The sequence below is a fragment of the Mus musculus genome, chromosome 10 (assembly GCF_000001635.26).
Source record: "Mus musculus strain C57BL/6J chromosome 10, GRCm38.p6 C57BL/6J".
Lineage (NCBI taxonomy): Eukaryota > Metazoa > Chordata > Mammalia > Rodentia > Muridae > Mus > Mus musculus.
In genome coordinates, this window is record NC_000076.6 from 76,948,690 (window position 1) to 76,975,674 (window position 26,985).

The 26,985-nt window shown below is 45.7% G+C and overlaps 1 protein-coding gene and 2 long non-coding RNA genes across 34 annotated transcripts in view; 1 reads left to right on the top strand and 2 right to left on the bottom strand.

The window, feature by feature from the left end:
• Pcbp3 (poly(rC) binding protein 3) overlaps window positions 1-13,428 on the bottom strand; it is a 200,264-nt gene extending 186,836 nt beyond the window's left edge. For 17 of the 32 annotated variants that reach the window (XR_380424.4, XR_380425.4, XR_871722.3 and 14 more), the window contains exon 1: window positions 13,059-13,428. The gene's annotated coding sequence lies outside the window, so the exon portion shown is untranslated. Of the gene's footprint in view, window positions 1-7,531; window positions 7,798-13,058 lie in introns of all 32 variants that reach the window. The other 15 variants (XM_030245196.1, XM_011243517.3, XM_006513919.4 and 12 more) reach the window with 5 other exon arrangements.
• A 23-nt stretch (window positions 13,429-13,451) lies between these two features.
• Window positions 13,452-13,913, top strand: Gm35664. The gene is made up of 2 exons (XR_380584.1): window positions 13,452-13,486; window positions 13,687-13,913. It is a non-coding gene; the product is annotated as a predicted gene, 35664 (long non-coding RNA).
• A 2,489-nt stretch (window positions 13,914-16,402) lies between these two features.
• The window catches only part of Gm35721 (predicted gene, 35721), a 43,532-nt gene continuing 32,949 nt past the window's right edge, over window positions 16,403-26,985 (bottom strand). Inside the window, exons 4-5 of the long non-coding RNA NR_168652.1 lie at window positions 17,671-17,761; window positions 16,403-17,292 (exon numbers count right to left, since the gene is read on the bottom strand). This is a non-coding gene — a long non-coding RNA (predicted gene, 35721). The remainder of the gene's footprint in view (window positions 17,293-17,670; window positions 17,762-26,985) is intronic.

Below are 26,985 nucleotides of genomic sequence, written 5' to 3' on the forward strand. Positions count from 1 at the left end.
AACATCATATATGCGCTGACTCAGAAGGGGGGGGGGGGGGGGACACACGACCTTGTGGAGTCTCACCCCAGAACAAAGAACCACAGGCATTAATGATTGCTCTGAGAAGAAGAGTTGGTTATCCAATACAAAATGGTTAGAGAAGTCATATACATGCAAAGAAATAGGCTCATCAGGTTGCATTTATATATTTATACATATGTATACACACACACACATCTACACACACACATATGTAACCATCATAAAAATAAAAATAAAAAGAAGCTACTAATGTAAGAGCCAAACAAGGAGGAATATGGGAAGGGATGGTGGGAGAAAGGTGAAAGGGGAAGATGATGTAAATATATTTAAGTTTTAAATATATTAAATAATAAAAAGAAAGATATTTGTAGCATATACATCTGTTAAGGGACCAGTAGACAAAACCTCTGTAATATAACAGTAAGAAGACAAATATTCCAATTTTAAAAATGGGTACAGCATTGAACAGCCAGTTCTCCAGAGAAAATGTACTAACGGTTGATAAGTACATGAACAGGTATTCACTACCATTAGTCATTAAGAAAATGCTAATTAATGCCATAAGTGAGATACCACTTCCTACCTCTTGGATAGCTATGATTAAAAAAAAAAAAAAAAAAAAAAAAACCCGGGGCCTAGCAAACACAGAAGTGGATGATCACAGTCAGCTATTGGATGGGTCACACGGCCCCTAATGGAGGAGCTAGAGAAATTACCCAAGGAGCTATAGGGAACTGCAACCCTATAGGTGGAACAACAATATGAACTAACCAGTACCCGGGAGCTCTTGTCTTTAGCTGCATATGTATCAAAAGATGGCCTAGTCGGCCATCACTGCAAAGAGAGGCCCATTGGACTTGCAAACTTTATATGCCCCAGTACAGGGGAACGCCAGGGCCAAAAAGGGGGAGTGGGTGGGTAGGGGACTGGGGGGGGTGGGTATGGGGGACCTTTGGGATAGCATTGAAAATGTAAATGAGGAAAATACCTAATTAAAAAAAAAAACCAGAAAATAAAAAAAAATATACAATGGATATGGAAAGATTGTAACCTCATACAATTCTGATGACAATGTAAAACGGCGTGACTTTTTTTAAAAAACACTTTAGCAGCTGAACAAAGAGCTGACCCAGCAACTCTCCTCCTAGGTGTGAACCCAAAAAAACTAAAAAAATAATAATAAAAAATAAAATAAAATTCCAAATGTCCACCTAAAACCCCTTAACTATATAAGACAGTACTATTCAACCATAAAGAAAAGAAATAAAACACTATGGCACACTGCAACATAGAAGACACTTGAAATTACTATACTAAGTAAAAGAAAGCAGGCAAAAGAGGCCATGTATTACAGATTCCATTCAGGAGAAATGTCTATAACAGTCACATCCTTAGAGATACAAAATAAATTAAAAGTTGCCAATGCCAGGAGGAGAAAAGAACGAAGAGTCACTATTAGCATACACATTAAGAAACAGCAACCAGGGATGGACATGCCCTTACTTGCTTTTATTTTCATTTTTTGTTTTTATGTTTGTTTTATTTTTTTCTGTTTGTTGTTGCTGCTTCTACTGGTAGTTGAACACACATCAAAAATTACAGAACTGTGAACTTTAAAAGGATGAATTCTATCTGTTATATCTTAAATATTTTATGAATTGATAAAAGTGGAATAAAAATACTTTTAGGGGAAAAACAAAGTACCTAACAGGAAGTGGCACTATTAGGAGGTGTGGCCTTGCTGGAGTAGGTGTGTCACTGTGGGCATGGACTTTAAGACCCTCATCCTAGTTGCCTGAAAGTCAGTCTTCTGCTAGCAGCCTTCAGATGAAGATGTAGAACTCTCAGCTCCCCCTGCACCATGCCTGCCTGGATGCTGCCATGCTCCTGCCTTGATGATAATGGACTGAATCTCTGAACCAGTAAGCCAGTACCAACTAAATGTTGTCCTTTATAAGAGTTGCCTTGGTCCTGGTGTCTGTTCACAGCAGTAAAACCCTAACTAAGACAGTTAGTTGTATTATATAATCTGAATGGTCTATAATTTACTATCTAATCATGACAACTACAAAAAGCAAGAAAAATAGAACATAGCTTCCAATATGGAAAGGGTCGCAAACCTACATTTTTTTTTTCAAAATCACAAAATTAATTCTAAATGGGAGAAAAATGTAAGGCAGGATAAAATACACAGGACTGTGAATTTAAATTCAAATTATCGGTAGTTACACTTAATGTAAATAAACAATGTTTCAAGAAAAAGACAAAAATTGTCAAAATTAGGTAGGGAAAAAAAAACCCTAATAAGCACCTTGCTTCCAAAAGAGATATTTAAAGTATCAGAGCATAAAAAATTACATTTTGTAGATATGAGACTGAAACAATCAGGTCTGGCTATAGGAACATAATGCATCTCCACCATGAGGGCAAAAGCACAGGACTGGGAGGGAGAAGATGTTTAAAGCACTCAGCTCATCAAGAAGATGAAGCTAAGGGTGCTGACACTCTCAGCACTGGGGAGATGGAGCACAAGAATCCGGATGAGTTACGGCCAGCCTGGACTTCATAATGCTCTATCTCAAAAACGAAAGGACAGAACAATCTTAAATTTGCATGTTCCTAATAACACGGCCCTCAAATATATATGAGTAACAACGGACAGAGCTACATGGAGAAATAAGGCAATCCATAACGAAAATGAAATCATGTTGGTAACAGATACAACAAGCAGACTTAAACTAATAAGAAAACAGCTATGATTAATATGTTTATAACTTAGCTGAAGAGAATGTATGGAGCTTTGAAGTTAATCTTTTCATATACACAGGAATGCCTTCAAAAAGCATTGCAGCAGATTTCAAAGGATTAAACTCATAGAAAGTAAAATCTCTAAACAATGTTAACTACACGGGAGAACCAACATAGGAAATAAACATGTGTCTGGAATGTCTCAATAGTTTTCTGAATTACCTGGAAGTCAAAGGAAAACTCATAGTGAAAGATGTTAAATACAGTGAATAAATTAAAACAAACCCTGTAAGATACGACAGAAGTATCATCTATTAGGAAATACATCATTTTAAGCACATATACTAGAAAAAAAAAAGAAAAAAGGAAAACTACAAATTAATCAGGTATCCATCTCAGATTAGAACGGTGAACAGCTATGAGAAAGAAAAAACAGGATCAAGTTTCACTCACAGCTTGGATGCACAAATCTAGTAAAGAAAATCCCAGCCATCTGAGTCTAACTATACACCTAAGAACAAGCTGGCGTAACACTAAGTGTCTGCTGTGGCAAGTTTATTCAGATTTTTTTTTTATTCTGCATCTAACGCTGTTCTTTATTTTAAATATTTTTCTAAATAAACCATGCTTTAACATAATGAAAATATTTTTAGTAATTAGCCTTCTTCTGACCTCCCTCTTCGTGAGGTCAAGTAGTTAATAAATGGAAGAAGAACTAGCCTATGTCAGAACAGCCATTTTGTCTGAGTAATACAAGCCCACCACACCGTGTGTCTTAGTGTCTCTATTCAAATGCCTGAAACCAATTGACAGATAGGAATATAAAAGATTTACAAAGACAGGAAGTGAAGAGAATGTGTAAACTTTTTCCCAAATATTAAGGGAGTGCCTCATAGAAACATCTATAAATAGAATCTATATTGTACTTTGATGAATAATTTAAAAGCACTTTGCAAACAGGGTTAAGAAAACAGGAACCTAAATGCTCAAAAATCAATGCTTCTGTCCAACCCCAACCTGGTGAGTTATAGAAACAGACATTTAAATTGTACATTATTTTTTGGAAATGCCATTAAGCTAGATAGTAAGGGATCAAAAGGCTTAAAAAGCATTTACAAGCTTTGACAGACTGCCTTCTGAAAGTTATCCTGCAGAAATATTCACCAATACACGATCATTTTGTATAGCCTATTTACCAAAGTTTAATACTACATAAAGTAGAATAAATATTCAGTTATAAGGAAGGACATCCACTGGAATAGGATGCTGCCATCTATAACTGAATTTCCGATTACTCATGACAGGGTGGAAGTTCTCATAATTTAGAAGAAGTAAATTAGTTTGTTTGATTGTTTGGTATGGGAACATGAACACAGAGTCTCCTGAATGCTAAGCATACACTCTACCACTAAGCTGCAATCCCAGGCCTAAAGGGGGAAAGTACTTATGGAATATGTTATGGACTGAATCACAATTTTAAGATATGCCTAGCATATCATACATTATACATACATCATAAGACACACACACAGAGTAGGTGAAAGGTATTGGCTATCTTTTGATAACTGTCTTACTACTTGCTTCAATTTTTCTAAACAAAGCATTTGTATTACTTTATGAGTAGGAAAAATGCTTTTTAAATTAAATATAAACTACCTCAACTAGATTGACTCTTCAGCAATCCAAACATATTTCTACTGAGTCTACTAGGAGGTCAGGAGACATCTGCACATTAGTTTTCTATGGCTCCATATGTTATAATGACAAACTTATAAGCTTAAACAATATGGCCTTATCCCACCATCTTTGTGAGTCAGAAATCCCAGCAGGCTTAGCTGACCCTCTGGCTTAGGGTCTCCCAAGGCCATAATCAAGACGCTGGTCCTGCTGTGCTCTCTCACCTGAGGATGTAATCAGTCTGTGTGTTGGGGAAGGGGGCTGTTTCCCTGCACTGTGAGTCTTCTGACTATTCGTTCTGAGTCCATCCTCAGCAGCAGGATGCTCTCCTGCATCTCTAGCCTTCCTACCTAGTTTTTAACAAATCGAAAAAGGATTCTATACATTAAATCCCCAACAAAGTGGGATTACAACATAATACAACATGGAGTAGCACCTGTCACCTTGGCCATATTCTGTGGTCTAGAAGAAAGTCACAGGTTCCACCTACATTCACCCAAAGAGAATTTTTTTTTTCCTTTTGGAGATGAGTGTTGTGAAGGGGCCACCTTAACTATATCCGGCGTCTCAGAGAGCCCAGGCGATGGAAGGAAGTGTGTGCCAGGATCTGAAGCTCTCTGACCAACTGACCACAATGAACACAACGCTGCTCTGTGCACAGCAAAGGTGGAACAATACTATAAGAACAGGGAAATGTGAGCTCACTAAGGGTCAGAGTGGCACAGTGAATTGCCACCAGAGTCCAGAGGATGCACCTGCCTCAAAGGAAGGCTAAGCATTAGATATCTGGAAAGAGAGAAAAAAAAATAAAGGTACTTTTCTCTACAGAAATACAGTACTCCCAGGACAAGTTTTAGAAGAGTGAGAACTGGGTTCCCTAAAGGTCTCAAATATGAAGGTTTAGTCCCCAAGGTAATGGTACTAGGAGGTGCTGTGGTGGTGTGCCCACAAGTGCACTATGAGACTGGGATCTCTGACTTTCTGCTTGAAGACATAGGCACTGGTTTAATGTGGCAAGCGCTAACACCAGGGGCCCAAATATACGTACCACAGGCCCAAACCCAGGGGCCACCAATTCAATTAACCCACAACAGCAATGAGCTTACTCTCTTTGCTGCACAAGGAGTTTATTATGCTGGGTATATATACTAATGCAAAGCTGACTACTCTACACGGGTTTATCCACAGCAAATGCAAATCCCAGATGGGGCCTAGCTTCCCATCCTAATTGGCCTCTTATAACCAACAAGCCTTAAAAGTCTATAGGCGAGATCTAGAGGACAACACATTAAGGGTTTGGGTGCCCTCTCCATCATCAACATCCATTATTCTTTCAGTACAGTGAATATCACTAATACCTACCAAGGTTCAGGTTCCCTACGCTTGTGAGACATGAGAGATTCCACTCACTGGCCCCATTTGATGTGAGCAGATATACTAGCAAGCCCTTCTTGTTGACTGTCCATCCAACAGTCTCGAGACTCTAAAAGGATCGGACGCTGAGCATCAGGGCAGTTTTGACACAGGCATGCAGCTGCATACCTACCCAGCATCTCGGAGGCTTAGGCAGGGAAGTTTTGAGTTCCAAGCCCAACCTAGATTACACAGAAAGACTTCAAAAAGAAAAAAAAAAAAAGGTAATTTTGTCAACTTCCAGATGACAAAATATGTTCCCTTCCAAAAGCTGTTCCAGAGTGGGTGCAGCAAGCCCTAGACACCAAATCTGATAACAGCAATATAGAAGCTCCTCACAGTGACCAGTGCCCCTTATGAATATGTATGACAATCCTAAATGAAATAAGAGTATAATTCCAATAACAGGGTTCAATGTGGTACATCATGACAAAAAAAAGCATATCCCAGGAAATGAATGATAGCTTAAAATTTACAGATTTAAACTAATTTTTATTTCAGTGGAAATATAAAGAAGAAAAAAATTTTAAATGTTCTAAATAAGTATATTTGAAATATTAATAAAAATCAAAATATATTTTTAGTTTCTCTGACACAGGGTCTCACCATGTAGTCCAGTCTGGCCTTGAGCTCAAAATCCTCCTATCTCAGTCTCCTGAGAGCTAGGATTACAGGCATCTGTCATCATGCCCGATTGACTGTTTAAAAATACTTTCGTCAAACTATTAGTACAAGAGACAATCCATAACCCAAGAAAAGGAATCTACTAAGATATAAAAGCAAAGTTCACTATCAAACTTCTAACAGGATTACTCCTAAAGTGAGACAAAATACAAAGTTAATCTTCTTCAGTTTCCAGGAGCTTTGACTAGTACTCCATCAAAAGTAAATAAATTACTTAAGGGCTGTAAACAAAGAAATTAAATTAGCATTGGGTATAAATAAATCACACACATACACAGAAGAACACCAGGCATTGTGGGACATGCAAGTGGATTTCTGAGTTCAAGGCTAGCATGGTCTAGAGAAAGTTCCAGGACAGCCAGGGCTACACAGAGAATCCCTGTTTTATAAAACAAACGAAACAGAAAATTCATTCACACCATGTGTGAAATTCGGTCTGTTTCAAAAGTAGCATTGCAGATCACTGGGAAAAGGGTGATAATAAATGGTAATTGCACAGTTAGGCATTTTTTAAAAAATTCTAAAAGCAAACCTCTACCTCACAATGCATATAAAAATCAATTCCAAGTAAAATATAAAAGCCAAATATTTCACCTTTTTAAAAAGAAAAGTCTGTCTTATAACTTTCAAATTACACAGATTCCTCAAAAAAGGCCCAATAGCCACAAATCATAAAAAAAAAAATGGATGAATTTGGCTACATTAAAATTAAACATCTATTCATCATAGCAACATTTTTAAACTAATGATAATAATAATTTTAATAATCGTGGGATAAAAGTAGAATCAAAAATATGTAAAGAACTCCAAAAAAGGCACAAGGGCACAAATCAGGCAATAAATAGATAAATGATATAAGATTACAATTTTTAGGGGAAAAAAATCCAAGTAGAGAAAAAAAAAAAGGGAGATGGGGTGGTAAAAATCATCACTCACTAGTAATCAGGGAAATACAAATCAAAACTGTGAGATATTTCAGACCTACCTGATTGGCAGCACTATTATCTAAAGATTAAAGAATGCCCGAGGCTGGGAATCAAGCTTTTGGAAAGTAATTGACACCAACAACAGGGGCTGCGGCCCATGGTCTCAGTGGTGTGCACGAGGACAACTGTCTTCCAGGGGCCCAGCACAGAGCAAAGGTGAGCCGATGGAGCATGGCACTCTGCAAGCAGAGGCTGAGCCAGCTGCAAGGACTCCGGAGACAGAGAGGAATTCAGGTCACACAACACTGCCTCACATACCCACATCCTGTTTGGGAATAAAAGCAGGCATCACAATCATGTTGACTTGGGGCAAACTCCCAAACAGCAGGAATCACCTCGTTTTCTAAGGCCAATCTCACTATGTGACTTTCTCCTGAAACTTGACAGCTAAGAATACACAAAACGGTCCCAGGCTACATCAGTTTCCTGACCCTGCTGCCGCCGCAGCCGATCTCCACAAGCATGTTAGCTTAAAACATCACCCTTGGTTACCCTACAGTTCTGGAGGTCAGCAGACAGAGTCGTGTCCCACTAGACTAAAATCTAGGACTGGGCTCCTTTCTGAGACCCTTCCTCTTCTTTCCTTTTTCAGGGGCTGCTACATTCCTTGGCATATCCTACTTTGCCCTCAAAGCTAGTGATGTAATCTAAAGCCCTCACCTCACATCACTCTAACACTGACTCTTGTGTTTCCCTCTTCCACTTTTAAGGATGCTTGTGACAACCCAGGATCACCTCCCTATTTTAAAACCAACGGATGAGCCACCTTTTTCTGTCTGCTACCCAATTCCCCTGCCAAGCAACACAACACATCACAGGCTTTGGCATGAGGGCATAGTGTCCGGAAGCCATCATTCTCCTTACCACACAGCCCATCCCTAACTCACCAAACATACACACACACACACACACACACACACACACACACACACACACACCCCAGAATCCCAACTCCTTGGGAATACCCATACACATACCCTCCCACTTCCATATCAACGCTGTCTTCCAGTCACACTAACCTCCTCATCTTTTTCTAATCAACTTATTCCATCTGTGCCCAGACATTTACAACTCATCCTTTAAGGCTTAGCCCAAAGGCTGCTTCCCTCTCTGAAACCTTTGGATTTTCCAAGCTTATCGCCCCTCAGCATACCCAGCAGGCTGCTCATCCCAACAGCATCACAGTGTAGCCACGTGCAGCCACCTGTTTACAATTTACATGCTCTTCCTCAGTACCAATGAGGGACCCTCTATGACAAGAACTGTTTCACTCCCACAACAAGCTCCCAAATCACAACACAGGATTTAGCAAGAATATGCGTCCTTGTTTTAAGTTTCTCAGAGTACTCCTGAAACCTGGATGAAAAGGGAATCCCATAAGAAACACAAAAGAAACACCATAAGAAACTTAGGACCAGACAACCAGTTCAGGTAATTATTCCAAAACCCAAAACCATCTTCTCAGCTTGATGCTGATGATGAGCAACCTTTCTTTACCTGGTACCCAACCGCCCTGGCAAGCACCATAACACACGACACTTACCACTGTGTGAAAAACTGTATACAAGTGACACCTATCATTTCTTACTGCTAACCTATGCAACAATTCTAAAAGAAACCAACAAAATTATCCACAAGAGAAATAAAGACTTTATCCGGTATGGTTTACATTCCTCAAAGTTACACACACAACATTAGATGTTGCTCACCATGAAGTGAATGCTTGACAGTCACCAAGACTCACGTTCTCAGCCTCTCTCCAGGGAAGGCTGAGAGAGGTGTGAGGGTGTTACAAGTGGCACTGTTTAGGGACACGCTGCCCTGAGAACAAATACCTGTACATATTGCAATCAAGGGCCCTTTTTTGTTTGATGTTAGTTATTAAGAAGACACACACTTGTTTAATTTTAATGCTCATTACTTGACATCCCTAGCCCAAAACTCCCCACCTGGAGAGAAAAAAAAAATCACTTAAAAATGAGAGACAATTGTTTGTTAAATGGAACCTATTATTCAAGTCCAGCAAAGCTATCCTGCCTAATTTTTCTTTAATAATGTGAATTCTGAAATTATTTTAAATACAATTCCAAAACCCATTCTCATGGAACAGAAAGTTTGAAGGAAACCAGGGATATGGGGGTGGGGGGGGACACACACGACTGGTTCAGTACCATGGACAGCGGACCCACAACTTGTCAGAGTCCTCACTATGGAGGCTAAAGGCTGCCCCAAAATCTACAGCCTTTCAGCAAATACTTAGAGTGAGGCAATTTCAATGTGTGAGCAGGTGTTTTTATTATATTCCAAAGCACTCGTCTCCTTCACCAAGGGTATATACAACATACATCTACCAATTTCCTTCAGACATCTCATTTACAATAAAGCTCTGAGGTTTCTGTGCACACAGAAATGACTTTGCCCCGGACACACTGGTATAGATCCAGAACTCACAGAAACAGATACAAAATCCAACCTCTATTGTCTGAACCGTTCCAAGGACCTGATGGAACTTTTACAATTTACACGCGCAGCAGGCTCTCCGGTATCCACCAAGGCGGAAAGGACAGCCTCTTTAAAACAGCTAACATGGCCTGGTTCAGCGGTACATGCCTACAGTCCCATCATTTGGAAGGCTGAGATAGGAAGAAGATCTCAAGTTTCAAGCATGTCTAACCTGTGTCGCATTGGCCATATGAAGCCAAGAATAGCCATAAATGTGGCTCAACAAACTTTAAAATTACAAACTTTAGAATATTATACAATTTTTTTAGGATTATTTTGTAACTCAATCGTGAAATTATTGAGCGCGAAAAACTTTATAGATGATAATGCTGTCTCACAGTGACGTGCTTGGAACTTAGGCAGATTTCTGAGTTCAAGGCCAGCCTCGTCTACAAAGTGAGTTCCAGGACAGCCAGGGCTATACAGAGAAACCCTGCCTGGAAAAAAAAAAAAAACAAACCTGAAAAACTCATCATAAATCTATGCGAATTTTCTTCTACCTACAAAAGAACATTACTGGGGCAACACCAGCTCTGAATTCCAGACATAGTGTCTGACCCTTTCCATTCTAAAGACCCTGTTTCTAACAAACTTATTTGACTACTGAGTGAGTCTGTCTTCGCACATGTGCACACAGACAAGGCAAAGTACTCCTGTGAGGAGAGAGATGGTGGCCAGAGGACAACTTTCAGGAATCAAGTCACTCTTTCCACCAAGGGCTCCAGGGACTAAACTCAGATCATGAGGCATACAAAGCAAATGCTTTTACATGCCACGCTGTCGCACCAGCCTGGAAACTTCTTTTCCCAAGCTTTACAATACTAAGCTCTGACTGTGTGCATGAAGTTATATAAATTCCAAAGTGTGTGCACTGAACAAGCATCGTGTTAATATTGGTACCTACACACAAGCAAGAGAGGCTTTGGAGAGAAGGGAAGGCCTCAGCTGAACTTGTAGCTAGAAGATGGAGCTTGCTGAAGGACCTCAAGTCTCAAGACCACACGTGGAGATCCTCCAGCCTTTCTTAAGTTCCAGCCATCTCCAGAGAATACTGATGTACACACACCCCTCTCTGGAGCAAAATGGTCGTATCAGATGTTAGATAATGAACTGTCTTTGTTGTGGGGACTGGGGGTCTGTTCTCCGCAGAGACACAGCCTGCAGTTTTTCTGGAACTGAAATCACAATTAAGTCCAAAGAAGAGAAATGGGCCACAAGTTTGCATCAGAACGGGAACTAAATTTCAGGAAGGCTGTATTAGAGAAATGGGCTCAGAGGGAGAGTATGGATGCTAGCTCTGCAGTCTGGCCTCCAAGGGTCTTTCTCCAAAGCCCTGCCACCCAGAATGCCTTTTGGTGAGGCACTAAAAACCCTTCTCGCCGGTCGTGGTAGAGGCAGAGGCAGGCGATTTCTGAGTTCGAGGCCAGCCTGATCTACAAAATGAGTTCCAGGACAGCCAGGGTTATACAGAGAAACCCTGTCTTGAAAAACCAAAAAAAAAAAAAAAAAACCCTTCTCAACCTACAGTGCCATCGGTTCGCATACAAAGCTAATGAGATTTAAAAGTCCGTAGTGCTGCAAAGAAAAGTAAAAAGGAAATAGCCAATCCTGGGGCCCACCTTCCATTAACTTAAAATTCTCCTATACTAACAACATAGTGCAGAATAAGAAGCCAGACAACTTCACACTTCTACTAAACAAAACACTTTGGGGACAATAAGAAACAGTTCTGGAACACACCTCTTTCCCAAAACAGAAAATACGGCCATCAGAGAGAGAGAGAGAGAGAGAGAGAGAGAGAGAGAGAGAGAGAGAGAGAGAGAGAGAGAGATTGAGAACCGGCGCCTGTCTAGTCTACCTGTTCAGGCTCTAATGAATGGTGCGGGGAAAACCTGAGGAGAACTGAGAGGAAAGAAGAAAACAGAAGACCACGGTGGAGGGGAGAGGAGAAAAGGCCGCACCCTGCCCTCGCCCCACATCCATCCTCTGGGCTTCCTTTTTTTTTCCTCCCCAGCTCGTCTCAATCACAAGACATCCGTCTAAGCCTTGCAAGTCCCAGTGAGATCACAGCTATTGTGTGTTGACCCGAAAGCCTGCAGCGTAATGTGCCCACTAACAACTTCTGAATTTAGGGAGGGAGTAAAGAGGCCTGGGTTTTCCTGAGTGGCTCTACCCCGACCCCCGACGTAGGCCAGGGCCAGTTACCGTCAGACTTTCACAAGGACCCTAGGCCGTGCCTGAATCCAAGAACAGGCAAGACCATGCAGAGCTGGAGAGTGAGCCCCTCACTGGAAACTTCTGTCTAGGACCCTGTTCTGGCCCCAGCTCCAAGCCCAAGGGGCTATCAAGAACTACTCTATTCCGGGAGCCCGACCCTCGGCCCCACACTTCCCCACCCACCCACCCACCTCTTTCTCCCTCTCTCTAAGTAATTCCTGCCTCAGCCTAGGACCCCGGTCACAGCCTGGGAAGCTGCTTCCCTTGACCCTTTGCTCAGCCTGATACACATGCCTCTGGGATTCCCATCTTCAGTCCTCCGACCATCGCTTTGGCCTGGGATACCCCCACCCTGCTTTAAGCCTGGGACTCTGCACTAAGCCCTGGAACCTCAGCCTTGAGCCCTCAGAGCTCGGTACTCAGTCCTAGATCCCCGCCCTCAGCCTAGGACCTTGGTCTTGGCCTGGGACCCCTACCTTCAGCCCGGGACCCCCGCCCTCAACCTGGTACCCCCTATTCTCTCCCAGGACCTCCGCCCTCAGCCTGGGACCCTCACCTCAGCCTGGAATCCTCGCCTCAGCTTGGGACCCTCGCCTCAGCCTAGGATCCCGGCCCTAGTACTGAGATCGCCAACCTCAACCCTTCCCCCAGGATCCCCAACACCCCAGCTCGAATGAAGTTTTCTGACTGCGAACTGTCCGGTCCTCTGGCCTTTGGAGGGGTCTCGGCCGGCCTGGGACGCGGCATGCGAGCTACCTCCGCGCTGGACCCCCCCACACACACTTCAACCCGCCGCCACTCACTCACCTGCCCCGCCGCGGACAGGGAGGCCGCGGACCAGGTAGAGCCTATGCTGCCGGTCGGGTGGGGCAGAGGAGGCGTACACGGCGCGACGCGAAGCCCGATGCGACCCAGCGGCGGCCGCGGCGTCTCCTAGCTCAGGCGACGGTAAGCAGCGCCTCGAGCTCTGGCCGAAGCACTGCGCGCGGCGAGGACCCGCCCCCTCCGTGCAACCAGCCACTCCTGCGCAGCCCGCCGCCTCTGGCCCCGCCCCCGCTCAAGGGCAGGGCCTGAGAAAGCGGGCGCCGGGAGCCAATGGAGCTGCGAAACGGTGACCATCACAGCCAATCAGGGCACGGAAAGCTCTCCGGCTAGAAGCCGTTTAGCGTCGAAGGGCGGTTAGGGTTGGGCGGGGCCCCACTCTGGGGCTGGGAGGAGGCGGGGCTTCTGGAAAGGTTAGTCAACTGGCGGGGGCGGGGACAGTACGGGGCGGGGCCAGGGCCGGGCCTGGGGCGGGGCCTCCAGAAGGCTAGAGGGAAGGGAGTGGATGCTTGGTTGTGAGATGGCTGCGGGGCCTGCATCCTCTGCAAGTGTTTGGCACACGCAGCTAGCGGGAGACTGCAGACACCCAGTCTCGCACGCGCTGATATTCTAGGGAGGTCAGTTGGACCCACAGCCTTCGCGACTATGTGGGCCTGATCCGTTGACCGCAGCCCTTCGCGGGTGCCCCTCTCTGCTTGGAAGCCTTTGAAAGCCAACACAGCCCAGACTGTAGAACTTGTGTTTAGGTTCTGGGCCTGCACACCTGTCCACAAGCGATTCAAAGCCGATGGAAGAACTGGCTGTGGTAGTGGCTGTGGGAAAACATGTCATGTTGTTGTTGTTGTTGTTGTTATCTTTTGTGCACCTTTCCTCAGAGGTGTCCTGCTCTATTTTGTGTCAATTAACTATCGTTTTCATCGGACTAAACTTCCTTCATCTGATTGCTCTCTATTAGCTTAGGCTTATTCCTTTCTGCACACCACGAAGGTAAAGGAACCAGGCCAACTTGTAATTCCAGTACTGATAGAAGCTGCGAGTCCTGGGAACTCTGCCTTCCATCAGTACCTAGATACCCAGGAGCCCAGGGTCATCCTTCCTGGCTTCCTGAAGCAACCTGAACCAGCCAGAGAAGGCCTCTTTGGACTTGGAAATCAAGCTTTGCCCTTCATAGGTGGAGAGAGTGATCCACATGTTTACCTCCAGACTTTCGAGAAGCATCTCTGGGAAACAGAGTTGCTTCTTTGTTGTCATATGAACAGACGGGTGAGCAGAGAAGTGGGTTGAGGGTGACATTCTAGCTGAGATGACAAAACTCATCCCGCCCTGAGCCTCAAACCCACCAATGACTCACTTCGGTGCCAATAACGATATATCATACATGCAAAGGGGTGTATACATAGCTCTGTCCCCTCATCCCTCCACCTGTTACAATCACGATCTCTATGGTAGAGTCAGGAAGACTCCGTAGGTCTGAAACCTCACCATAGTAACCAAGTAGCTCTTGGGAATGCCCAGAGTCCTGTGAGTATGATGTCCTGGAATCCACTCTGAAGGGAAAAGTCCTGGTCCCCTGTAGCAGACATATACAGTAGTCACTTGGGATCGATGAGTCAGAAAGGAGTGTGCTCTTATTTGTCTTCAAACATAACCTGTGTGATTCAATGACAACCTCTGAAAAGAAAGGGCCTGGGTCCGGGCAAGCAGGAGCTGTCAAAAGCCTTACCCAGCAGCTAAGTGCAGCTGCAGCAAATCACGAACCTTTACCTGGAGAATCTAGAGAGCATATGGACAGCCTTATCGCACATTACTACACCTTAGCCCTGTGCTATGGTAGAGAGGAGGGCGGAAATTTGGAGGAGGGCATGTCAGGTAGCATGCTAGGAGTCCCTGAGACAAGGACTTCCCCTAGGAGACGAACACAAGGGATTGACATTGAACCCAGCAGCAGTACCCAGACCTAAACCAGGACTTGAACTAAGATCCAAAGTGTCTCCAGGATCAGCTCGGGCCATCGGCCTCCTGGGCTCTGCACAGTGGCTCCGGAGGCTGGAGCTGCATTAGGCTCTGTCGAAGCACCCCCCCCCTCCAGATTACAGGTTGCCAGCCTCCTACTCTACTCTCCAGGAGCCGTGGGGTTTGGGGGGAGGGCTCAGCTGCCTACATCTCCTCCTGGAAGACACACTTAGTCATTAGGAGAGTAATGATAGTGTTTTCAAGGCAGTGTGTTGGACCCTAACAACTTTCAATTATTTCCAGTTCCTGCCAACCCTGGGAAGAGAAAAAGCGGTTCATCTCGGAGCCCCACCCTTGACACGAGAGACAATTGAGTAGGCTCTTCCTTCCATATCCCAGCAGATCTTTGAGAGCTAGGGCAGGCAGCCCCGCCCCTTGGCTGTGTGGCAGCTGCTTGACCCATTACCCTCCCTCCACACGTCCCGCATCCCCTCCGAATGCAGGCTTCCTGCCTTCCATTAGCACTACCAGTAGCTGTCAGCGTGGTCCTTCCCAGGAGAAGTGCACCCGGGGGCTTGCATTTATAAATAACTCCATGGTATCTTGTTGGGGTGTGGAGAGTGGGGAGCAAAGGAACCTTGTAATTATCATCTGCTTACTGTGATGTCAGACCAAGCCCTAGGAAGTCTCTGAGCACTTGGTCCTCCAGATTGCCGCACATGTCCCTGCCACCAGAGAGCTGGGGGACCACAGTTTCCAAAGGCTGGGACATCTGGAGGGGTGGATGTGGAGGCCCCCTTTAGCTCCACATTAGATGGCGCAAAGTGCCGGTAAAATAGTTACACACAGAAAGCAGTCAAGACGGTAATTAATGTCAATTCCTCTGAGACAAGCAGGCCTCCCCCTCCCCCCTCCCCCCTGGTGGAACACAGCCCAAGCCCACACCAGCTCAACAGCTGCAGCCCCTCCTGTTCCTGTTCAGGCTGTCAGAGCTACGGGTGGGCAGAGAGCAGAGGGACAAAGTGTGGGGCAGGACCTGAAGTGGCCTCTGCTGACCTTCAGCTGGACTCCACTTCCTTGCTGAGCCTTCCTGGAGCAAAGGACCCGCCCGACCATCAGAACCACCCTCTGCACTAGGCCAGGAACAGGAGCAGACACCTCACCTAGTGGAAAACCAGAGAAGCTGTACATCTAAGCCCCTCTTGCTGAGGGGCGCATCTCTAGCTGTTTCTACTACTAACTCCTTCCCTTCACCAAGAGAGCTGCTGTGCTCTCTCTCTCAAAAAAAAAACCTGCCTGAGCTAAGCAGGCTGCTCTTAGAGAACTCTGGGAGCCGGGAGGGTGTATAGGGAAAATCAAAAGACAAGAAGCCAGTGCTGTATTGGATAGCCTGTTAAAGAACTACAATCACCAGCAGCATCATAATCACAAGCATCACCACCATCACCATCATCAAGACTGAGTCCTAGACCTACCTTGTTTAACTTAACCTGGTTAGTCCTGAATCTGATTGTTACTGAGTGGGCCAATTAAGGGGCTCTCTTCTCTCATCTTGCCTCACTGCCCAGTGTGAGAGGCAACAGCCACATGCGACAGCCACATGCTGCCCTCACTTGACAGGATCCTGTCCTTGTGACCGGGGATGGAGTGCTACAGAGGCTGCTCTCACTGAGGGGCCCCCAGCAACATGAATTGAAGCCACATTCACCCAGAGACCTCCAGGGGAAAGGCAGAGAGAGCCTCCAGTTCTCACAGACACAATCTTCTCTCACAGCTGGTGTCGTAGCTTGTGTCTCCCTCCTTCCAGGGCATGGTTCTGTGAAAGTTGGTGCTTTCTGCATCCTGAGAAGGCTCTGGTCACCTTTTACCTTCCCGTATTCCTCCGGCCCCAGTCCTAGAGGAATCCACAGTGAGCACAAGGACTGGGGACCAGCACTGCATTACTGCCTGCAAGTGGCTGTGCTTTGCTGGATGTTTCTTCTACAGGCAGGGAAAGAGTATCAGGGTCAGGAACATGGGTCCAGCCAAGCAGGAAACCTTACAGGGTGAGGAAAAAAATGGCTGGCCATCGGTGACTCGCGTGCAGCTTCCAACACCCAATTGTGAGAAGGACCTGGGTAGCACAACTCGCTGTCCCCAGTGGATGACAGCTAGTGCTGTCTTCCGGCTCTCGGCACTCATTCCCAGAGAAAAGTGAATCAGCAGCCTGCCTTGAAGTAGTTCCTCTGAAACAGAGACTTCTTAGGCCTTGGAACCTGCATCACTGCTGGAGAGAGACAGAGACAAAGAGAGGCAGAGGCAAGCAAAGACAGACAGACAGACTTCCTCACTGCAGTCAAGCAGTTCCAGTCTCCTCCTTTTTATAAGCAAGGTTTCTTATGTGTTTGTGTAAATGGGAGAAAAGCCGAGTCTCCGTGCATGCCATGTGGAAGCAGAGCCCCCCCCCGGGGTCAGTGGGGCTTTATTTCGGGAAGACTTTCAGTGCAAAGGCAGCCAAACACCCCTCCCCTTCTCTGTGCCTCAACTGATGCCATTAAGACTAAAATTAGAACCACTCTCTGTTTTAGTCATGAGCCCCGTGGCACCCACCATCCTCCCCCTCCCCTCCCCGCCCCAAACGTCCACTAGGTAATTAGAAAGATACCGGAAGGGAAACGCGATGTTTCAGACTCCAGATCCTGAGGAGAGGCTGAGCGGACCAGAGAGGGCAAGAGCCACGCGTGACCCCGGTTTACCTGCACGCAATTAAGGGTCAGAACAGACTTTCACTCTCGCGTGCTGCTTTTTAAAATTAGAGGCCTCTTAGACTTCAACTGATGTGACTGTCTCTAAGATCCACGGAGGATTTAAACACGTAGGACTATTCAGACGATCCCTATAATAGAAAGAAGCTGGCTGGGAAGAGGTCCAGCCCTACCAAGACTTTACCAATTTTTCTCGGTAAGTGTGGGTACAAGCTACTTCTTCATAATCAATGGTCTCCAGAGGTTTAAGGTGAAAGTTCAACAATATGAATGACGAAAAAAATAAGCCTTGAAAAGGGAAAGTTACACGCAGGGTACACAGGCCGCACAGGGCGAACAGGCCACGCTAGGAAGGAACACATTGGGAGCCTAGGGGGCCTTCCCTTTCTCTCCCAATTACAATTTCCATCACCATGATCCTGGGTCCAGCAAGTCCATGCCTTCAGGATCCTGACCTAGCCAATAGGAACTTGTCTGACCCCCATCGACGAGGCTAGGCAACAAAGCAAACCATTAAGAGATCTACAGGCAGGCTGGAGAGAGAGATGGCTCGGTGGTTAAGATCTTGCACTGACTGCCCTTCCAGAGGTCCTGAGTTCAATTCCCAGCAACCACATGGTGACTCACAAACCATCTGTAATGGGATCCGATGCCTTCTTCTGGTGCGTCTGAAGACAGTGATGGTGTGCTCACATATACAAAATAAATCTACAGGCTTTCACCCTGGTTCCCTTCCTGGACTCACATCTGAAGAAAATGCCATAGGGAAGCTTCCTCCTCCATAGTGACAGTGGCGATCACGTGACATCCACCACGGCCTCCAGCTCCTCAAGGACTTGAGCAGCACCAGAGACCCTAGAACCCTAGACTTATAGCCTCGCGTCCCACTGCTGCTGACCCCTACTCAGTTCCTAAAGAGATAAGCGGCAGAGGAGGCACTTATCTTCAGCTTTCTATTCCCAGGCCTCAATGCCATCTGCTGCAGCTCAGAACCGGGGTCGGAGTCCCTCCAGAGGGCGTGCATGTGCGCACGCATACGCATGCGCACATGCACGTACAGACCGCTAGACAACCACCTGGCCAGTTTGTGTCCTCAGCACCTTCCACTACTCTTCCACTCTTTGATAACTCCAACCCCCTCTATCTCAGGTCCCAGAAAGATCAGTGACACTAGCTCCTCAGGCAGTAAGATAGATAAGGGGCACCTGCCTTTCCCTGGGGCACTAACAAGGTACAAAGCATTGTTAAAACATTGCTAAAAATCTATTAAGATCAGTAGCCATGATGGTACACACTTTTAATCCCAACATTTAAGAGGCAAAGCCAGGTAGATCTCTGCGAGTTCAAGACCAGCCTGGTCTAACTTGCAAGGTCCTGACCAGCCAAGACTACATAGTGAGACCATATCTCAGGGTGAGAAATAAGATCATTTTTAATGCTTAAGCTTATGTCATATGCACTCCTATTGAAATATATTTTCCTGTAAATAAGCAAAGATGATGGAGATAGGCAATTTGACTCCATAGTTAGCAGCTATTGGTCTCTCCCTTATTCCCTTTTGCAAAATAAGGAACAGTCTCGCAGCCAGTCAGATTACCCATATGCCAACACCAGCCATCTTAAACATCCTGCAGAGGCCTTGACACAACTTTACAACAATCACAGCTGATTGCCAAGGCGATGTAACCTCTTCCCAGGCTGTCTGAAACAATGTATGCCCCATCTTTTTGCTACCACAACCCTACATCATTCTGCAAGCATTCCTACCTTTAAAAAAACAAAAACCAAAACCAAGAACTGATCCCTGGTTCTCTATTAGAGGGATCTCTGCAACCTCTACAAGCCAGGCTGTGATTGGCCAAAACCAAACGCATCCAGGACTGTGATTGGTGCCAAACAGCAAGACGTTGATTGGTCCAAACACAAGCTGGCTAGCTCTAAAAAACAAGGTTGTGATTGGTCCACAGCTGTGATAGGTCCACCTCCAGCTTTATAAGCAGGCTTCTCCAGCTCCCTGAATGTGCTGGGAAATACTCCCTTTGCTGTCTCTCACAATATGTTGCATTAAACCCAATAAAAGACTTTATCAAATTCTTCTTCCTGTCTGCTTTCAGAAACGTGGACTGAGCTGGAAGCCTAAAGAAGTGGGAAGAAAAAAAAAAAAAATGGTGGAGACGGCGGTGATCAAGCCAAAGAGCGAAGCTACAGAAGGAGCAAGGCACCTGATAGTTTGACAGTTGAGAAGGTAGCCGCCCCTGCCACACGCCCAGCTAAACCACCATTCAAATACAAAGACCAAGAATGTGTTACAGACCGCTCTGAAGTGACCCTGAAAGTGGCAACCCAAGGAAAAGGAGCTGAGGCCCAAAGGATGATGTGGTTTCAGAAGCCGCAGGGTGAGCTTTCCAACCGTGACTTAGTGTGTGTCCACGTTCGTGTGTTTGTGTGCATGTGTAGTGCCCTGTGTAGATGCATGTGGACAGTAGAGGTCTTTTTCAATCCCTTTATGTCTTATTGGTTTTTTTTTTTTTTTTTTTAATTAACTTACTGCGTGTATCTGGGCGGTGTATGGGCACAGGGGCCATGGACCTGTGGGGATCTGAGGACAGTTTGTGTGGAGCCAGTTCTTTCTTCCCTTCTACCTTTATGCTGGTTCCGAGGATCATGTGGCGGCTCGCCCCTTAGCCATATCACCTTATATCTCGGGTATACCAGTATACCCGAGATATAAGATACAATTTGCAAAACACATGAAACTGAAGAAGAATGAAGACCAAAGTGTGGACACTTTGCCCCTTCTTAGAATTGGAAACAATCACCCATGGAAGGAGTTACAGAGACAAAGTTTGGAGCTGAGACAAAAGGATGGACCATCTAGAGACTGCCATATCCAGGGATCCATCCCATAATTAGCCTCCAAACGATGACATCATTGCATACACTAGCAAGCGTTGGCTGAAAGGACCCTGATATAGTTGTCTCTTGTGAGACTAGGCCGGGGCCTAGCAAACACATAAGTGGATGCTCACAGTCAGCTATTGGATGGAGCACAGGGCCCCCAATGGAGGAGCTAGAGAAAGTATCCAAGGAGCTAAAGAGATCTGCAACCCTGTAGGTGCAACAACATTATGAACTAACCAGTACCCCGGAGCTCTTGACTCTAGCTGCATATGTATCAAAAGATGGCCTAGACGGCCATCACTGGAAAGAGAAACACATTGGACACGCAAACTTTATATGCCCCAGTACAGGGTAATGCCAGAGCCAAAACCTGGGAATGGGTGGGTAGGGAAGTGGGGGGGAGGGTATGGGGGACTTTTGGGATAGCATTCTAAATGTAATTGAGGAAAATACATAATAATAAAAAATATTTTAAAAAAAAGAACCATATCACCAACTTTCCGCCTTATTTCTTTTCTATTATTTATTTTCATTTTATTTTATTCTATGTATTTGCCTACACCATGTGCATTCCTGGTACCCACAGAGGCCAGAAGAGGGAAGTCAGACTCCCTGGGAACTGGAGCCAGCCTCCGTGTGGATGCTGCAACCGGATCACCGGTCTTTTGGAAGAGCTGACTCCAGCCACCCTCTGCCTTATTTTTGAGACAGGTCTCTTCACTGAACCTGGGAGGTTACCAATCCAGATAGGCTTCCTGGTCACAGAGTCAAGGGACGCTCCTGTCCTCATTTCCCAAACAATGGGATCATGGACATACAGTTTCACACCAAATTTTTTTGCATAGGTACCAGGGATTTGAACTCCAGTCCTCCGGCTCATAGGCAAGCACTCTACCGACTTAGCCATCGCCCTAACACCAGCTTTGCTCCTTCGAAACTGATTACATCTTGTGTCTGGTCAGAGCAGTGCAAAGCTGACACAACATGCAAGTCATTTACAGGGTTCCCTGCATAAATCCCTTCAGACTGTATGAGTGTGAACAGCCGCCGGCAGCTAAGCAAGCAGTGACTGGTATGGAGAATTTGAAAGGAAGCATGACGGTTGAGGCTGGGCTGCAGGATGAATCCACAGAACTTCTCTTCAACCTCTGCTTGGGAGAGCCCAACAGTGCTAACTGACTAGAGCTCCTCACTGTCTGGAGGTGGGCCTGTGTCTACTCCTTAGGGCCACAGACTGTCCCTCCCTGCAGATGATCTAGATCTCTCCACTTCCCATGCCAGCCCTATCCTTTCCAAAGGGCTGACCTGCCTAGCCAAGCCTCTCCACCACTCCTCAGAAACAGCCCACCTCCAGCCAGCCACAGGCCAGGGGAGGGGCTACTCAGTCTTTGGATAGTGTGCTTGCTCAGTTGCCAGGACTTGGTCTAGGGACTCAGGCTAGGATCTATCAAGGAACATATGAATCTAGGTGGAGACAGTGGTTCGGCCTCAGTGTCTTGAGCTGCAAGGGACAGAGTTGGGACAGAGGAGGAGATCTGAGAGGACTTCCATAGGCCTGGGGACAGATGCTCTAGGTATGGATGCTGGAGACTGGGGTTTACAGATTCCTTATCAGTAGCTAACGGTCCCTCACAAAGTAGACAGTCTGCTTTAGAAGACACATACAACACGCACTTGAACATGGGCGTTGTCTCAGTTTGGGTTTTGTTGCTGTGAAGAGACATCATGACTAGGCTATTGCTACCCCTCACCTTCTGCATCAAAAGGCAGAGCAGGAACAAAGCCCCAGCATTCCCAGCTTCCTGAGCGGGCAGTGCTAGCAGAACTTTGGAGATCTTGTATATACAATCTGCTCCTTCTATGTAAACATGAAGCTATCTACAATCAATGGAAAATGGAACTACCCTGCGGAGAATGGAGAGTCGCAACTGGCATCGTGATAACAGACATTCAGAACTGTGCTTGACATCATGTGACATTGTTTATAAATCTGTTAAATCTGTGCCCTGTATCAAATGACTATCATACGTGTTCATTTTAAGATGTGGGACCAATTAGGAAAAAACTCTTCCATAGGAAGGATTTCGGTGCTTTCTGGTTAGCGTGTTAGGACTGTGATGGGGGTGAGGGGAGCGGGGGAGATGGAAATTTACCAGCCGAACTTCACCAAAAAAGCCTTTGCATAATTGATAGATGGTCTGAGCAAAGAATACTGTGAGTTTTTGGAAGTACAGCCAGCAACACACTTTTTACATTTTCGATTTGCATATTCTTCCGAGATGTTCTTTTTAGCTCTTGACAGCCAGCTATTGAAGCAAAACGTCTTAGATGGGACCCTTGGAATCACAGTTTCCACGAGGCACTAAACCAAGGTGTTTGAAATAATAGAGCATATTCATTCACACCAGCCTCCTAAAATAGGACCATAATTACTAATTTTAAATTGGTAACTTTAAATTAGTAATTGTGTTAAATTGCATGCGCCATGGTTTTTTATTTTTTATTTTTTGTTAAATAGGTAGAAGTTTTTGAACTGCTTCATTTTCATCTCAACCTTGCTTCAGTTGGTTATGCTTGACACTGTACTTAGTATCTTCCATTAAATAAATCACATATGTTTGAAGAGACCAAGTCATGTGATAGGCTGGCTGAGTATAAATAAATAAATAAATAAATAAATAAATAAATAAATACCATCAGACTAAAGAATTTAATTTACATGCAATTAAGTTAGGGGTGTGTGTGTGTGTGTGTGTGTGTGTGTGTGTGTGTGTGCATGTACGTTTTACTGGGGATTGAACTTAGAGTCTTGAGCGTGCCAGGTATGAAGTCTAGTACCTACCTTACACCTAGCCCCCAAAAGGTTTTAAGAGTGAAAAAAAGTATCTGTCTTGGGGTTTTACTGTTGTGAACAGACACCATGACTAAGGCATCTCTTATAATGACAATATTTAATTGGGGCTGGCTTACAGGTTCAGAGGTTCAGTCCATTATCATCAAGGTGGGAGCATGGCAGCATCCAGGCAGACGTGGTGCAGGAGGGGCTGAGAATTCTGCATTTTCATCCGAAAGCTGCTAGGAGAACACTGGCTTCCAGGCAGCTAGGATGAAAGTCTTAAAGCCCATGCCCACAGTGACACACCTACTCCAGGAGGCCACGCCCACTCTAACAAGGCCACACCTACTACAACAGAGCCACACCTTCTAATAGTGCCACTCCCTAGGCCAAGCATATTCACACTATTACACTATCAAAAGGAAAATTAGAGACGTACGAAACAAGTGCAGTTGGCTGCAGTCATAGATGGCAATTCTCATTTATTTTCTTGAGAAGTCTGCGAGGAGGAAACCTCCTTCCCCCTCCTTGAGCCCCCAACTATAAAACAGGAAAGAGAGAAGTCTGGTTTGGGGGCTGGCAGGAGAGTCAAATGAAGAGACCTGCATTACCAATACTTGGCATATAGCAGCTCCCATCTGAAGGCTCTCCTCTACCCAGGCAGAACTGCTTGAGTCCCCAACAGTGAGCTGCCTCCCCCTGCAGATGGACCCATCACCCTAATCATGGTGAAGGTGAGTGAAAGGAATCACAGAACAGCTGATGTAACATCTCATGTTATACAAATGCAAGTGCAATATTTCTGCCTTATATTTTTCCAGAACTTGCTCTCGAAGACACAGACTGAAGCCATTCCCCTGGGCTCTACTGCCCCTATTCAAAGAATGTGACCCACCAGACCCTGAGCCAGGCTAGAACGGACAGCATTTGCCTCTCCAGTTCCTCTCAGCTCTCTGGGGTCTGAACCACTGTGTGAAACTGTTAGTCTGCACTGCCATCCTGACAATAACTTGTGGAAGTACAGCAAGCCAGTAGGCAGCATTCTTCCATGGCTCCTGCCTCCGTGTTCCTACCTTGAGGAACTGCCTGACTTCCCTCAAAGGTGGAGTGGGACCCGAAGGCATAAGGTGAAATAAACCCTTTCCTTTCCCAAGTCAGCTTTGGTCAGTTTCTTCTTCTCCTCCTCCTCCTCCTCCTTCTTCTCCTCCTCCTCCTCCTCCTTCTCCTTCTTCTCCTCCTCCTCCTTCTCCTCCTCCTTCTCCTCCTCCTTCTTCTTCTTCTCCTCCTTCTTTTCTTCTTCTCCTTTTCTTCTTCTCCTCTTCCTCCTCCTTTTCCTCTTCTTCCTCCTCTTCCTCCTCCTTTTTCTTCTCCTCCTGCTCTTCCTCCTCCTCCTCCTTCTTCTTTTTAATCACAGCAACAAAGAAATGAATGCGGAAGAGCAACTTTCATTTTTAAGAGGAGGTTGCTAGGCTACTACATCCCCTCCCTGCCCCTCCACAAGGACCTTTGTTCAATTCAAGGCAGCCTGGTCATTGCCAAGAGTGCTGTCCAGAGCATAGTCTACTTAAAGGCAAAAGAATCAACAATAATAATAATAAGTGACACCATGTCCCTGTTCCTTTAACTTATGGTAAAAATGGAGTCTTAATCAGTTTAAAGCTGGGACAGTTCCCCCATAAGCTTGGGATTAGACGCTCAGAACCACAGCAGCATGCATCCTGTGACGTCCGTGACCTCGATGCAGGATGGGTCCTCAAAGTGCCTCAGTCATGAGAACCCTGCAAAGCCCGCCACTCTGTGTGTTGCTCGAGATAACAAGTGACACTCATCCCAGGACAAAACTGGAATTAAAATGTTCGGGGGTGGGGGGCGGGATCTGCGGCTGAGTTTGATCAGAATGACGTGACTGATCCTCCCTGTGAGTTTATGTCTCAGCACGCGTAGTGCTTTAGATTAAAGCCCTCAATCCTGGAAACATAAAACAGTGCCCTTCTTGCTGCCTGTCACTTGAAACCCTAGTATTTGGCTTAAGCTTCCCCTCCCCCACCCCACTCCCACCCCTCGCCTGCCCACCCCTGCCTTTAAGCTGCCTGGCATCTACTTTGCCCAAGAGTGATTTTTACAAAGCAAAGATATTTAAGTCATGGAAAATCAGTACCCCCTCCAAGTGACCTGTATACGTGAGAAGTTAAAAGATTGAAGTGCTTGCTTGTCTGGGCCATAGAGCCTCAGAGCATCGGAGCCTCAGGGGCCCAGACACCACCCGGCTGAGACCAATGCCTGACTCCCTAAGAGACCCAGCCTGTGCAGCAATACCCACCTTACAAACATAACTGTATCTTTTTTTTTTTTTTTTTTTTTTTTTGCTTCGGGTCTGCCTTAGTCATTTTTCTGTCACTGTGACAAAACACCCTGACAAAAGCCCCTGGTGGGGGGTGGGGGTGGGGTTTATTCTGCCTCACAGTCCAAAGTTTACAGTCAGTCCATCATGGGGCAGTGGGGACGGGGCGGAGACAAGGTTTGCAGGGGCTTGAAGCCTAATCACATCTGCTGAATTAATGAATGCACATGGCTGCCCGGCTCCCTTTCTCCACTTGCACAGTCTAGGATCCCAGCCAGGGAATGGCCCACCTACAGTTGGGTGGGTTTTCCCACCTCAAATACGTCAGATAAGATAACCCACTACAGGTGTGCCCAGAAGCCTGTCTCAGGGGTGACGCTAGAGTCCGTCACTTGCCGGTTAACACTGACCATCCCAAGGTCATACACAGTACCCCTGGGTCAAGTCTAATGACTAAGAAGAGAAGAATCTCAACCATAGGGTCCCCATTCTGCTCCTCCTGGGGAGGTAAGGGTGTGCCTTGCTCTCTACCTCTCGCTCCTTTCTGTTAGTTGCATCTTCCTTCCACATACTATACTTCTCTTGGCTGTCTGAAGGTGCTTGTCCATCATGTGAATACCGTGTAGTTTAAAAAAAAAAAAAACTGAAAGTGAATGTCCCACCAATGCTCTGATAGCACCCCAGATAGATTGCTGCTATTGAAATTAACGTGCACCTAGATGTTGATATTGTGGGGTCTCGATTGCCTCTGCGTGGACGGGGATGCTTTGTGGTTTGTGACCCTGCTGCCCTCCAGTCTGCATGGGCGGACTACTTCCTCTGGTAGAAGGGTAAATATAAGAATCAACGCGATCTGCTACCTATATTTTCTGGAGGCCCCGCTGTCACAAGCATGCTCAAGGTGGACCTCTAGTCTCCCACACCTTCAGTGATGATGTCACACTAGCAGCAAACGGTACCCAGAGGAAGGAAGGCAGAATCTCACTGCTCCTCCTCAGAATACTTTGGGAAACCCACGGGTATCTGAGCAACTCTTAGCCTACTCTGGAAGTGCTATTATGTATCCAGGTCCTAGAAGTATGGTGTTTCAGCTGAGCATGGTAGCTCCCACCTTTAGCTCAGGCACTCAGGAGGCAG